Raw genomic sequence first — 14,799 nt, 5'->3', positions numbered from 1 at the left:
TTTTCTAGAAAACTACAATTTGTATCAATTGATTCCTCACAATTTGATTTATTAACTTTTTGTTTCTCTTCAAATCCTGATGATATATTCATCTCTAAAGTTTTACATTTTCTTTTTCTTTTGGGGGGGGATTGTTTATAACACAAAATTCTTTAAGTAGACTGAAAATTAAAAATCTTAAGTTTTAAAAATAAATTTCTGAATTTTTGATCGAATAGCTAATTTGGCGCCCCTTTTTTTTGTTCATCTGAGAAAAGTGCACCTCACCCTTGTCCCGGCCCTGGTGTTTACCAACAGGATAATGAACCATGTCATAAGGGTCGAATCGTCAGGGAGTTGTTCGAGGAACATTCCAGTGACTTTCCAGTCATGTCTTAGCCTCCAAATTCACCTGACATTAACCCAACAGAGCATTTGTGGTCCCAACTGGAAAACCAAATTTGTGCTGCCATGCTACCCCCTTAATGAGTGGAAATTGCAGGATCAGTTGGTGAGTGCTTGGTACCAGATACCTCAGACTACCTATCAGCACCTTATGAAGTCAATGCCATGCCGGGTGCTGGCAGTTTTGAGGGCTAAAAATGGTTCTACATGTTATTAACAGGGTGGTCATAATGTAATGGCCCTTTGGTGTAATTTAACTCAATGGTACGCCATGTTGCGGAAGGAGGGGGTCTGATGCGCTTCTGAAGTTCGACTGTATTTGTCTAATTGTACATACTGTATTTATTCAATTACCTCGATTTTGGAATCAAGTTAATCTTTCATCTGTGTCATTATGCATATTAAATTTTTATTTCAATTCAATGCTACCTTCTTGGTTCACTATTTTCAATGTTCTTGAAGGTATTAAGGAGTTTTACTATTTTTTTTCTTTCTTCACATCCCTATAAATATCGCAAAAACTATGCAGGCTAAATAAATACATGAATTATATAATTTTTCTTTCTTACCATCAAAAATAGCAGGTTGTTGATTGAGGAAATGCATAAGAGCAGGAAACGAAGTAATGCCATACTTTTTGGCTGTAGATTTTTCACTATTCTTAACAAATGCCACACCAAAATTTCCTGCATCATCATCAATTCGCTCAAGCTCTTCTAAAATGACACCACAATCTTTAGAACTTTTGGTATCTAATATATGAGAAAATGTTGAGAAAACAGTTAGAGAACAACCAAACTGGTTATAATACATTTTAAACTATATTAAAATCCTTGACAGCAGACTAATAGGAAAGAAAATTAAAATACATTAGTACCTCCTGTAAGGGATACCTCCGAACAAGAGACAGTTCTTGTTGGGCCTGGTCCATTTGAATCATGCATGTATTACCTCTTAATAAGGAACATCTCTATTGAAGAGACAAAACATCTGGTCCAGTGGGTGTCCCTTATTGGGAGGTACTAGTGTATATAGAACTTGAATAATTATTTAGAAGGTGTTCATGCAGTGGAAAGCACAATTTATAGAGTGATGGAGCTTGGTGCATAAAAGATATTACAGTTGCAGTGGTATATTTAACTTTTTTTTTATTCCTAAGAAGCATATTAATATGAATCACACAGCATACTGGGTGGAATCTGCGTGCTTGTTCTTCACCACATATGCATCTTTCATACATCTTTATAACAATGAATTTCAATGGAAGAACGAGCAGTAGACAGCAAGCGAGTTGACAACAGAGAAGGGAAAGAAAGAGTGTAACATGTGAAAGATAAAAATCCACTTCAGAATGATTCAGTTTTAGTTAAACTTTATCTCTATTGGTTAAAGTTTCATTTACTAAATTCAAAATTATTACTGGTTGCAACCTTACGTAAGCGGCTGCATCATTAGCATTATATAATAGTGTTGTATGAGATTGATTTATTTTGAAATGGCACATTTTAAAGTGATTTATAAGCAATTTATTTTGGAAACAGAAAGATGAAATAACTGAATTAAAATAGAGATTTAAGGAACTATTTTGTAATAAAAGTTAGAATTTTTTATTTATTAATATGTCTATCTGTATATATATAAACTGACAGATTTTTAACAACCAAAAAATGAAGAAATATTCAAATAAAATAAATCATTCAGCAATAAATTAATTAAGTTATTTTGAAGCTTTCTGCTACATTACATGTGGCACATAGCTTTATAAAGAAAGAAAAACGTGCCAAATCAATACTTCCAGCTTGAAAATAAATTTGATTCTCACTTATCTGAATTTATGTGAAGAGGCCAGAATAAAGATAAAAAACAATTTGAATAGATCTTTGCCGCCTTTGCTGTCTAATGGATACCTTCATTAAAATTGCCACGCTAATCTCTTATAACAGATTCTTCTTTCAAAATAAGTACTGTCAATAAAATATTTTTAAAGTGACTCATTCTACATTAGGTCTTTGTTTATTAAAATATTAAGCTTAAGAGACTTTTTATTTATTAATTTTTATTTTCAGAAAAATTTATCATCATGTTATGTTACACTAGAAAAGATCTAATTTTTCTCCAATCCAAAAATCCAATTTAGTGTTAATTATGTTCTGATTCGGTCATGGCATCTACATTTTATTTATAAATTTATGAATCACGTTTATAATTGCTCCACTGTTTTATAATAGCTTTTAAAATCAATTTCTGTGTCCTAAAAATGGAAAATGCCAAAATTAAACACACAGCAGTTACTTTCTAAATAAACATAAAATAAATAAAAAGCCCTTATGAGCCCTTTAGATTCAAAAGGAAAAAAAAAAATTATAACGAACCACACACCATTCATAAATAAAAAATAGAAATTTTTATTACCATCTACCTTACTAAATCATTTATCTCATTTATAATAGTATACACACACGCTTTGTAGAATAAATAAAAACACTGTGAATAACTGACAAGTATAAGTCAATAAAAATTAATAAAACTGAATATTTAGCATCCTGCTAAAAGAAGTTAAATATTAAGGAAAATAATAAACAGATAAACTAATGCAAATAATAAACAGATAAACTAATGCAAATAATAAACAGATAAACTAATGCAAATAATAAACAGATAAACCAACACAATGCTAAATATTAAGGATAAAATAGTAAGATAATAATAAATAAGAGGATGTTAAATATTAGAGAAAAACTAAATTTGAAAAGTAAAAAAATTGTGAAATATATATTTAGCAGCCTGCTAAAAAAAGCAAGGAAAAACTAAATGCAAATAAATAGCTATTGAACTTATTTTCATGCACAGTGAATGCAAATGAAAATTCTGGAGGTGTAAACACTATTAAGAATTGATGATCAGTTTTTTACAATTTTAAACCAAGATAAATTAAGTTATTATAAATTTTAAGGTATATGATTTAAAGTAAGGTATGAATTTATAAAAAATATTAAACTGATTAATTTCTAATTAGTTCATAAATTTACTAGTGTTAATTATAATTCAATAAGAACTACATTTCTACTACAGTTAGTAATTAAAACATTTCTGCAATACATTTCAGCACAGGTCCTACAATATCTTTAATTATTATACATGTGTATGATGTCTCCCTAAATTCTTCAATAAAGGTAATTAGGAACGACTAACTAACATAACACTAGGAACAACTAAATTTTTACTTACTCAACCACTTTATTCAAAATTAATTTTCAAAAATAATATTTTTATTTATTTATTTTCAAAACAGGTGTTATAAAACAGGAAACATGCAAAATGAGTAGCACAATATCTTTCATACAGAAAAGAAATAGTTTCATAAAGAAACACTGAATAACTTTTAACTGCAAAAAATAACCTATATAAATTACCTTAAAATTATTTTTGTCACTGATACTGTAACTTTATGTATTAGATTTTAAAATGTGAAAGTTTAGATAGCTTACTCATTAGTCACAGATTTGATTTAAGTAGCTTGGTTCGATAACCTTTATTACAATAGCAAATAATAATAAAACATTACATAGTATCCGTAAAACTGTAGAGAAATCAGGCAGCTCAAAATGGAATTCAGAAGGATATATGCTAAGATATATTTAAATCAGGTAAAAGAAGATTGTAGAAACGGCATACACTTGTATAGACATGATCAACAAAAGCATACACTTGTAATGAAAGTAAACTTGTAAAAAAAATTTCTTTCGGAGGCAGAAAGTTCTAGAATGAAAAAAATTTATTCGATGGCAAAAACCAGACAGCACATTAGCTACAGAGATAAAATTGCTGAAGCAACTGAAAGAAACCAGATATAAAGTGGGAATAAGTGGCAAGACAGATTTAAAATTTGCTTCAAGATCAGTAAAAGAAAGTCCTGGTTTCTGAGAAAAAGTGATTTAAAGTGATGAAAGTAAATTCATCTTATTTGACTCCTGACAGAAGACAAATGGCTTGGATAAAGGTTAATACAGAATCAGACAGAAAGAATTTAATAATTTAGTTTTAGTAGTTAAATACTGTACACAGTCTACTTTTGTGCGATGTTGTATGACAGTGTGCACTAAGTGGTCTTAAAAAGCGATTCAACAATCAGTGCAAATAAGCTGAGATCAAATAGTTAAAAATTTCAACACGGTTGTAATTAGAAAAACACACCAGAAATAGTATGATTATAGATTCTCTATATTTGTGCTTCAAAAAATTAAAAAAGGCTTCACAAATGGCCAATTTGTGTCCAAATGAGCACACAATCATATTAAGTAATATGAAAAAGAACATGTAAAATCATTTCTATAAATCAGTTATAAATTATTAAGATAGATAGAACTGTTATCAGTAATAAGAATGAAATTACTATGGCCAGTATCAGACCAACTCAAAGTGGTTATAAAAATTAAGGGCTGAAGTTAATATATAAAAGTTAGAAGTAAAATATTATTACACTTACAAAACTGCAATGGTTATATTTCCTTATTCTTCCTTCATACATACATATTAATTAACTAAAAATGCTATGACCCTTAATTTTGAATTTATTTTTTTTTAAATATTTTTGAGAAAATTTTGCCTGAGCCAAAAATATAGGTCATACATTTTCAATTAAGATTAAAATATCACATATTTAAATTTGCTGTTATGATTTTTGATTTCTTTAAAACTTTGTGATATCTTTAGATATATATATGAAGCAATATTAGTCAGAAATTAACTGAATTTTATTAATCTCAGTATCATTAAAAATGAATATACAATTGTAACAGTGAAAGTAAGAAACTGTAACGAGCTTTCAGTTCTTGTCTTTATAAAACTTAGCAGAACAGGTTTTTTCCAATAGAGTAATTATCTTTTAATATCTTTCATAACCCATATCTAATGTTAACCACTAGCTTGATTAAATTTCCTCTACTTAAGAATCACATTATGTTTTGATGTTTGTGATATTAAGCTGCAGATCACATATGAAACTTGTTTTATAGCTTCTAGCAAGGATTATTTTCATACAATAAATGAAGCAACGTCTCAAAAAACATAGATGAATATGTATAATATACAGATATTCGCTGACTCAGTTAAAATCTACAAGGTGTAAACTAAAATTATTTATATAAATTATTCAGTAGTTTGCTGTGAAGACTCTCGGGGAAGAGAGCGATTTGTTAAATTTATGTTGAATTTGCAGTTGTTTTGCTTACTTGTTTATTTATTCCAAGGAAAATATGTCTTGCATGTCATAATTACACTTTGACAAATCCTAAATTTTATGTTAGAACATGAAATAAAAATTAATTATTATGGGGATTTTGCTGAGATAGCTTTAAGAGGAAATATCTCATAGTGTCAAGTTAAAGTCAATATGGAGATTATCACTATTAAGTGCTAAAGCTGAATGAGCATTTAGCTTATCAAACAATATTTCCACAACATTCTTCTTCAACATATTTCAGATTTATTGATAATCTTCTTAAATGGAAAATCTATACCAGAACTTAATACTAATAAGCTTTATGCAAAAATGTTTTCAAAAAATCTTAAAACCTTAAAACTTGGCCTTTAATCTTGGCCTTAAAACTTTAAAGGCAAGATGGGGGTAAAAGAAGAAGAAAATAACATGTAGCAGCTACAGGTATAAATTGTGCACGTAATTAAATTTACTTGCTATTTTATGTAATATTCAATATTTCGTCATTCTTAAAAATTTTTAATTTGAAAGATTGTTTCCAAATTTTTTTTTTTTTTTTTTTTTTTAATTTTGCACAATAATTTTTATTTTTTACTTTTGTAAAAAGTATATTTAATCAGAAATTCGGATTTTGTTTTTATGAGATAAAGTCAAGACTCATAAACATAAAATTTTCATAGATCACCACTGAAAATATTAGAAAATTCATTAAATGTTTTTCAATGATGATTGCTACATATGCAGTAAATTGGGCATTTTGTAGATCAATGGGCAATTCTCATAAACAGGATATACTTATTAAAGTAAAAAAGGAGAGAAAGTAAAAGAAAGAAATGATGAGGAAGGTCATTAAATGCATTATAAATTAAAAAATATAAAAGACGATGTATTTAGTTTATATTATGCAGCACACACATTCATCATATGAAACAGTATGGCATGAAACAGTATGAAATAGATAACGTGGACACACGTTCCTCACATGAAGCAGTCAGTTCTAGCTTAACAGTATATGTATTGCAGAAAAGCTACATTATTATGCATCATCAATAAAAGCTGATAATAATGGTTCATGCATGATAAAGGGGCACATAACACATTAAGCTCATAAAATATTCAGTACTAACTTAACAATTCATGTAATGTAAAAATCAATATAATGTATAGCAGATGAATCTTTAATGTTCCACTTCTTTTTATAATTAATTAAAAAATTATACTTTTCACACTATTTACTATATCACATATACTAGAGCAATCATAATATTACTTTTTATGCCTCAGTGAAAGGAAAAAGCATTCTTAATTATTTTACTATACCATAAAAATGAAGAGCAATTTTATGATTTTAAGAAATGATATTTTATTCCCTAATTTTTGACAATTTATTCATAATTTTCTAAAGTAAAATGTATAAAAAGTTTATGTAAAAATACATCAGTTATTTTATTATACAAAGAATTTTCGGACACCCTACACTTATGAGTCAGACACGAAGAGAACACTTTGCCAACTTCCCCACTAGAAAGAATGTAAGTTACTTAATACCTTTTCTGGCCTTTATATCTTCATGTACATTCACTGATCTTATTTATATTATTTTCTATATTATTTTTATATTGTCTTTGATTTGTTTTTACAAAGTTTGCATTATTTATCTTATTTTGTAATCTTCTATGTTTATTTCAACTTTACTTTGAATTCGATTTCATAATGACAATTTCCAATGTTTAATTTCTACAAATAGTATAGTACTCAAATGCATAAACATGAAAGTGTCGGGGATGGTTAGAGTTAAATAGGATTTATCTACAGTAATTGATTTTTACTCCAAATTGAATTGACTAAAATGCTTCATAAGAATAAGTTCTTTGAGTATCAGCATTGGTTCATAATTCCTTCTATTCGTGGAAATATTTGGCCTGACTAGAATTGCCGGTTTGGCTTTAACTTATAACTCGAGTAAAGACGAAACACTTTCATATTTACGTATTTTTATCAATTATTGTTCATTGAATGGGAGTTGGTTTGTTCCCCTTGAAAAGTCAACTAATTTCCGATCAATGGCAATGATTACATGTTTTAATTTTTCCTTTTACAATTGAAATTTTATTCTTCATGGTGATTTAACTCCAGTCCCCGTTAAAACATTATTAACATTTTGCTTTAAAATTACTTCAAAACATCTTTCAAAATATAACTTACCAGTATGGATTCACACTTTTAAAATAATTCTACTTTAATTAAATTAGGAGATAATATAATCAATTAATCAATACTGTTTAGGAAATAAATTATTATTAACTAACTTTGCAGCAATTGCGCAAGTAGTAATAACTTGTATTCGCACTAAATGGATTTAAGATCATACAACATATTATATATATTAACATATATAACTTTATTACATTCTTCATCAAACTTTTTACTCTTGAAATGTTTTATTTAATTAGTCTTGGTATAGAAACAAATATATTTATTGCTTTTTTTTATTTTTTACAGAAATCAGGAGAAAAGTCTGCATTTAACTCTATACTTTTTGTCCATGAATATTCTGTTATGAGTCTGTAAAAAAATTTTTTTTAATTATTATAATGAATTCTATACAAAATATTTCAAGAATGCATGATATCTCATGCTTGAAATAAACATGTTAAATTCTTCCAGACTGAATAACTAATAGAAAACCTTTCTCTGTAAAAACTAATAATTTACTGATTTAATACTCAGTGAAATTATAATAAATTCTAAATATAATTTTTGTAAGAGACTTAATGCATAAAAGAAATGTACATGAACAGTGTTCATTATCTGACATATGCATATTAATAAGCAGTAACACTCTTCTCAACAAAGAAAATCAATGTATTGGGGGAGGGATGCTAAATACACATCTGATGCATTTAAAAATATTTCTAACACTGGTACAAAACTGGTTATAACTGATTTCTTGACAGAAAATTCCTTCCTTCATACAACGGTATATATTCGCATACGAAAATTTCCAAATTAGAGCTTTTGTCAGTAATACATATAGTTATGTAGAAATTTCATTACAAGTATTTATTTACTAGTGTAACTGCTTCATGTAATTGCATACTTATTCCTTGCTCATAGATAATAAATATTTACATCAAAACTTTAAAAAAATATACAGAATTTGATAATTTATTCATAACTTAACAGTTTCATTATGATTGCAAATATATCCTTCAGTTTTTTAAGGACAATGTAAATTTTGATAATACACATAATAAAAAGCTTTAATGATTTCATACGGCATTAAAAAGAAATAATGTAAATAATGCAAATGAACTTAGAGAGAGAATACAGCATTCTTTTCTCAGAAATGTCACTCTTTTTGAAAGATTCTAAAAGAAACCAACATTCCCCCCCCCCTTAAGTTTCAGGAGGATAAAATGTAGAACGAAAAATTAACTAAATTAACTTTTGCATAAAATTCCTCGGCTGATTACTAAATTATTCATGGGTTGAAGGAAAATCAAGTGCCTGTGATAAAACAAAAACCCAACATATAAATGCGATTTTAACTCAGTTTTTCAATTATTACAGCTACTAATATTTATATGTCCCATATGGCACAGCTTTAGTATTAGTCCTTTTTGGCGATAAATTTGTTTGGCGACATTTTGGAGCGATAAATGAAAAATTATGATAACCTTGGTACCCTAAATACTGAGCTTCAAACATGCCGCCATTTCTGTCCACGTAACTTTAACGAATTTGATAGGTATCAGAGCTTTGATGGCAGAAGAGATAAATTGTGTGTTTTTCTTAAAGTTACTTTTGTGTTAGGAAAGCACAACATTTAAAATATTTTTTAAAAGCCAACTTTTTGATAGTTAAAACTGGTGTTTTTAATATTACATCACATGAGTCTTGACATTTTTTCATATGTCAACTCTGCATATTATTATAAACTCCACCACCCCCCAAGGAAAAAAAAACACATTTTCAGTAGCATGAGGTAAATTCTTGGTGTTTCCTTTGCTAAGGAGATCAAAATTACCATGGTCTAAAAATACTTATTTACCTCATATTAGAACTAAAGGGATGTGTAATTGCATGAATTCATAGGTTCAAATCAAGACCAAAATTAGGTTTCATTATTGCTTTTATAACATTTTCATAATTTGTCTGACTATAAAAAATATAATGTTGCTTAGATTATGGAATATATTGCTTATAATTTAGAGTTCTCAAATTTTGTAAATCTTACAACCTAACAGCTGTATATGAATAACCTTCACTGAGTATTATTACTTTTATTAATAGTATGTTGACATAACAGTCGACTTTTTATTTTAAATTTTATGCAAATTTTCTACATTACTTAAACATTTTATCTAACAGAAATCTGAATTTTTTGTAATAAAAACTCTATAATAAAAGTAAGAGTACAATTTATATATAAAAATTTGACTACACGCACTTAGATACTGATTTCAATATCTTTAAATGTTATTATCGTAAAGTTTAGATATATTCTTATTAAGTTAAGATATACTTTTATTCTATTATAAAGTTTAGATGTACAGAACAGAAGGCACACTTTGTGCTTACGACTCAGTCAACCACTTGTGGCAAGATAACTTATGATAACAATTAAGTTCAAATGTAAAATTTAAATTCAAATAAATTTGTAGCCCAAAGGCTGCACAAATCAATTTAATGCAAAGTTGGTTAAAAACTTAACTGGCATGGAATTCAACTATCAGCAATTATAATGCAAGGCTGAAGACTACAAATCTTTTCTTATCTAGCAACCTATTAATGTGGCCTCAAAAGGCAAAACACGGTTTGTTTTACAAAATAAAAACTTCATTTGGATTCTGGTGAGAAAACGGATGGAGGAAATTGACAGTAAAGATCCCAAGCATAAAATAACTCTGGTTACAAAATAAAGGAACGTTACAATATACTTTGTTCCCTGATTAATTATTCAGTACATGAAATAGTGTAATGCATTTTTGTATTTAGTTTATTTAAATGCTTTCCAAAACTGACAGGATTTTGCAAACATATTGACCATATTTTTCAACCTATAGATGCAACACTTCTTCTCTTCAGAAGTAAGATTTAGAATTAAGAAATAAGAAAATAAGAGAGAATTATGAATAGAAAATAAATACATATGCTGGCTAGCAGAAGAAGGATGCCTTCATAAAGTACTTTTTAAGAGAAACTGGCTCAGATTTACATTACATCTACGGAAAACTACTAAAACTCCCATATAGCCAGCCTGAACTACCACTGTTCAGTGGCTATCACTCCACCACTAGTGGATTCCAATGACTGTTTGAATTTTTCACAGAAATCATCATTTACGATGATTGTTGTATTATTACCATTGGTACAAAATTTACTCATTATGATAATTTAATTTTAGCTTTTAAATTATAATCATAAATTACTTGTAATAAATTGAGGGATTAAAAAATACACACTTCTTAATATTTTTACCATTTACAATATTTAATCATAAAAAATATTTCTAACACTGGTACAAAACTTGCCCATTATAATTGAATTTGATTTCCTTCAATTTGAAATATTTTTTTATTTTCTTTTAATAACAGAATCTAAGAAACTAAAGTTTTAATTTAAGTTAAGAAACTAAAGTACTAGTTTGAAATGCATTTATTAACCTTTTGTAAATTTAATTATTCATAAACATAAAAATTAACCTTTTGTAAATTTAAAATATTAGCTAAGTACTAATATAATAAAATATTAGCTAAGTACTAATATAATAAAATATTAGCTAAGTACTAATACAATAAAATATAAATATGAACTAACTACTTAAAATATTAATGTTTAATACATTATATTTTGTAATTAAAAATATTAACATTCTGTAAATTTCATTACTCATGACATAATAATTGTCATAAATTCATTTACAGTAGTGTTTCAAGAATTTATCATAGCAGTACTAGAAATATTGACTGAAGACTAGAATATCATAGCAGTACTAGAGAAAGACTGTTTATTCTGATTAAGAGCTTATTTTTTAGGATTGTTATTTAGTCTAGATCGGGTTTTGTTGACAATCCGCCATTTTTTTCCGATCTTCTAAACCGGGTCTACCTTGGCGACCGAAGTTTGTCGCCAAATAATAAAAAAATCGCCAAAAGACCAATACTAAAGCTGTTCCATTTAGGCACAATTAGTTTACAAACTTAGGAAATGATTACAAATACATAAAAAAATTTTAGATATATTACAACAATGTAGTGTAACTTTTTAGAAAGCAGAGGATGCAAGGATACTTTAAACATACCACTTAACAATTTTCCACTTAAATAATTTCAATAAACACTGCTCAAATATAAATGAAATTCACTGGAATATTAAAATTTTTAGATTTGCGCACTAACAGTTAATTTACTGTATATTCCACCTAAGAAACGATTACGGCTAATCAAAATTACGTAACTACACACCACCTCCGGGCCTAAAATGGAAAACCAGTGGAACAAATTTAATCTCACAATTCTTAGGTAGCGCACCGGAATAGCTCCCGGGTTACTCAAATCCGAACCCTAAGGCAATAGAAAAATCAGCGATCCCAAAGTTTCCGTTTCAAAAGTACACTTACAAAAAAACACTGCTAAATATTCCTCGTTATTGATCAGTTTTTCGAGTTTCTTTCGGTCCACTTCTTCTATCACATCACTTGATCCAGGCTGTTTTTTTTTTTTTTTTTTTTTTTTTACAATAACTTAAAAATGGCGTTAATAATAATAACACAACAATCAGTTCCAATCGTGCCATGATGTTCTCCTGAGACTGAGGTTTTCCAACCTCCCAAGAAGCTTTGCGCTTTGCTATCTGATACGGGAACTAACTCAAGACGTTTTCAGTCATAGAGGTCGGAGGCGTTCCAGATATTTGGGATGTAGACAGCAGAGAGCAGCGGTTTCGTGTTCATTTCACTGACTAATTTTGTAAAGAAGAATCGCCCGTTTCATCTTCGTAATGTATCGATGAATGAGGAGTTGACGTAGAAAGCAATATTCACAAATAAATAGGATAATTATTGTATTTAAGATTTTATCTAGAATAAGCGTACTTTTTTTTTAATTTAGCGCGGTGTTGGAGCTACATGAATGACATTTAAGAGAGCAGACTCTAAGACTGTACTTCCCTCCACAAAGAAATGACAAATAGGTTTTCTCTCTCTGTGTTAGGGATGTTTCGCTGCGTGCGAAGTAATTACGCGCCAATTTTATTTAGTATGTCCTCTACGAAAACATATCTCCACGGGCAAGGACTCATTAGTATGCTATCATAATTATCTAATCAATGTCTTTAATATTTTTTTTTTTTTTTTTTTTTTTTCTTTTACTTTCCTGTAATAGAACAGACTGAGCTACTAGTATATTACAAATTCACTAATGTCAGGATTAATAAAGGCTGACTAGTGACTGAGTGATTAAAGCCAAGAAATGCAGGTAGTTTCGTTCCGGGTTCGTATCCGAGAAAAAATAGGCTGAGTTATAACAGCAAATATTTTTTTCCTATGTGTAACGTAAATACGAGCTATTTTCTACAGGGACTGATTTTAGATATCGGAGACCCGAGACGAAACTGCTTACAACTTACTTCCTCTCATGTATTTTTTCAACGTAGTAGGTATCATTGAAGCAAATTACATAAGTTATTTGATGAAGTAACATAATAATTCAGCATTTTTTTTCATTTAAAACTATTTAAACAAACAAATGAAAAAGAAAACATATTTTTCTACGCTTTTTTTCCCCCTTTTTTATGATTTCAGTTGGTTTTATGACATACAAACTATAAGCTAATATAAAACAAAAGAGAAATACGCCAAAGTGAAACATAAAATTATGTTCGCAGTAGATTTAGTCAAGACCTCAATCGATTTCGAGGGCAAAAAGGTACAGTTCCCTCCTCATCAGGAGCAACTAAATCTACGCCAAATATAAGGTTGTTACTAATACGTTTATAAAAAGGAGCTATGAAGAGAAAACTAGAGGGACAAAAAAAAAAAGAACCCAAGGCATTCTTATTGATTTTATTACTAACTTTAATTAATTAAATCAGAGAAAAGACCAAATTACTTGAATATTTAACAATTAATTATGTCAATAGATAAGAAATTAGAAAATGCAGTTTCTTTCTTTCGTGGAAATAACTATTTCGGTATTTTGCACGGCTGAAGAAAAACTTGTCATCTCTTTAAAAATTATTAAAAAAAAAAAAAAAAAAAAAAAAGCAATTATGATAAACATGATGAATGAACCTCATAAACATGTATAAACATGAAAAATCATCTGTATAAACATGATGAATGTTAAAGCATCTAAAATGATTATTAGATGAATTTGAATGCAATAATAACGGTATCTAAGAGAGCATTTCGACGTTCTCTACAAACAGCGTACAGGGCAACCCTTTGCTTAAATCAAGCCTAAAATTTTAGAAATACCTCCGTGAAGTCAATCTCTGCCTCTGGTCGCACATAGCCTTAGAGAGCTTTGCTATACTTCATTAAACCAAACGAAATGCGTTAGAACCAAAACAAGAAGAGAGATAAATACCGCAATTAGTAAACATCATAAATGCCGCAGAGCAAAGAGATAAGAACAAATATAAAACTCTTCAGCGTAAGTTGGTTGAAATTTAACGAATACCTTATGTATGACACATGGATAGATAGATCAGTAAGTGGAGAAATTAATTAATAATTATTATTAATACCATTATCTAATGATATTAATTCTGTATAATTTCTTTCTTTTTTGATTATACATACATATACATACGTAAGACTTAAAAAACCTATCCTGCGCAAATTGTCAAATTGCTGCTGCGATTTAATTTTAGTGAATATTAATTAAGTTAAAATTAAAACTAAACACGCATAAAAAATGCACGCACACACATATATATAATTTATTTACTAAAGAAATATTGATTATATTATCGCCTAATATTAATTTTAGTAGAAGTATCTAAAAAGAGTGAGTATGGAGGAAGTTTAATTCCGAAAATTGTTTTAAAGTAACTTGAATGTAAATTGTTAAAAATGTTTTACGGGGACTTGAATTTATTTACTAAAGAAATAGGCCCACCAGCGGCCGAGCGGTAAAGACGCTGAGCATTGGAAGTTCTGTCCGAGGTTCGAATCTCGCGAACGGGCT

The 14,799-nt window shown here is 28.6% G+C and overlaps 1 pseudogene across 1 annotated transcript in view; it reads right to left on the bottom strand.

Annotated features, from left to right (window-relative positions):
* The window catches only part of LOC118183275 (uncharacterized), a 60,107-nt pseudogene extending 47,255 nt beyond the window's left edge, over nt 1–12,852 (bottom strand). The window contains exons 1-2 of the transcript XR_015038759.1: nt 12,228–12,852; nt 954–1,100 (exon numbers count right to left, since the gene is read on the bottom strand). The product of XR_015038759.1 is annotated as an uncharacterized LOC118183275 (transcript). The remainder of the gene's footprint in view (nt 1–953; nt 1,101–12,227) is intronic.
* Nucleotides 12,853–14,799: the final 1,947 nt, after the last annotated feature.

Source organism: Stegodyphus dumicola, chromosome X1 (genome assembly GCF_044657685.1).
Source record: "Stegodyphus dumicola isolate Sdum_Otavi_A_Nest chromosome X1, ASM4465768v1".
In the NCBI taxonomy this organism is placed as follows: Eukaryota; Metazoa; Arthropoda; class Arachnida; order Araneae; family Eresidae; genus Stegodyphus; species Stegodyphus dumicola.
The sequence above is the reverse complement of the archived record's forward strand: the minus strand, read 5'-3'. Positions and strand labels throughout refer to the sequence as shown.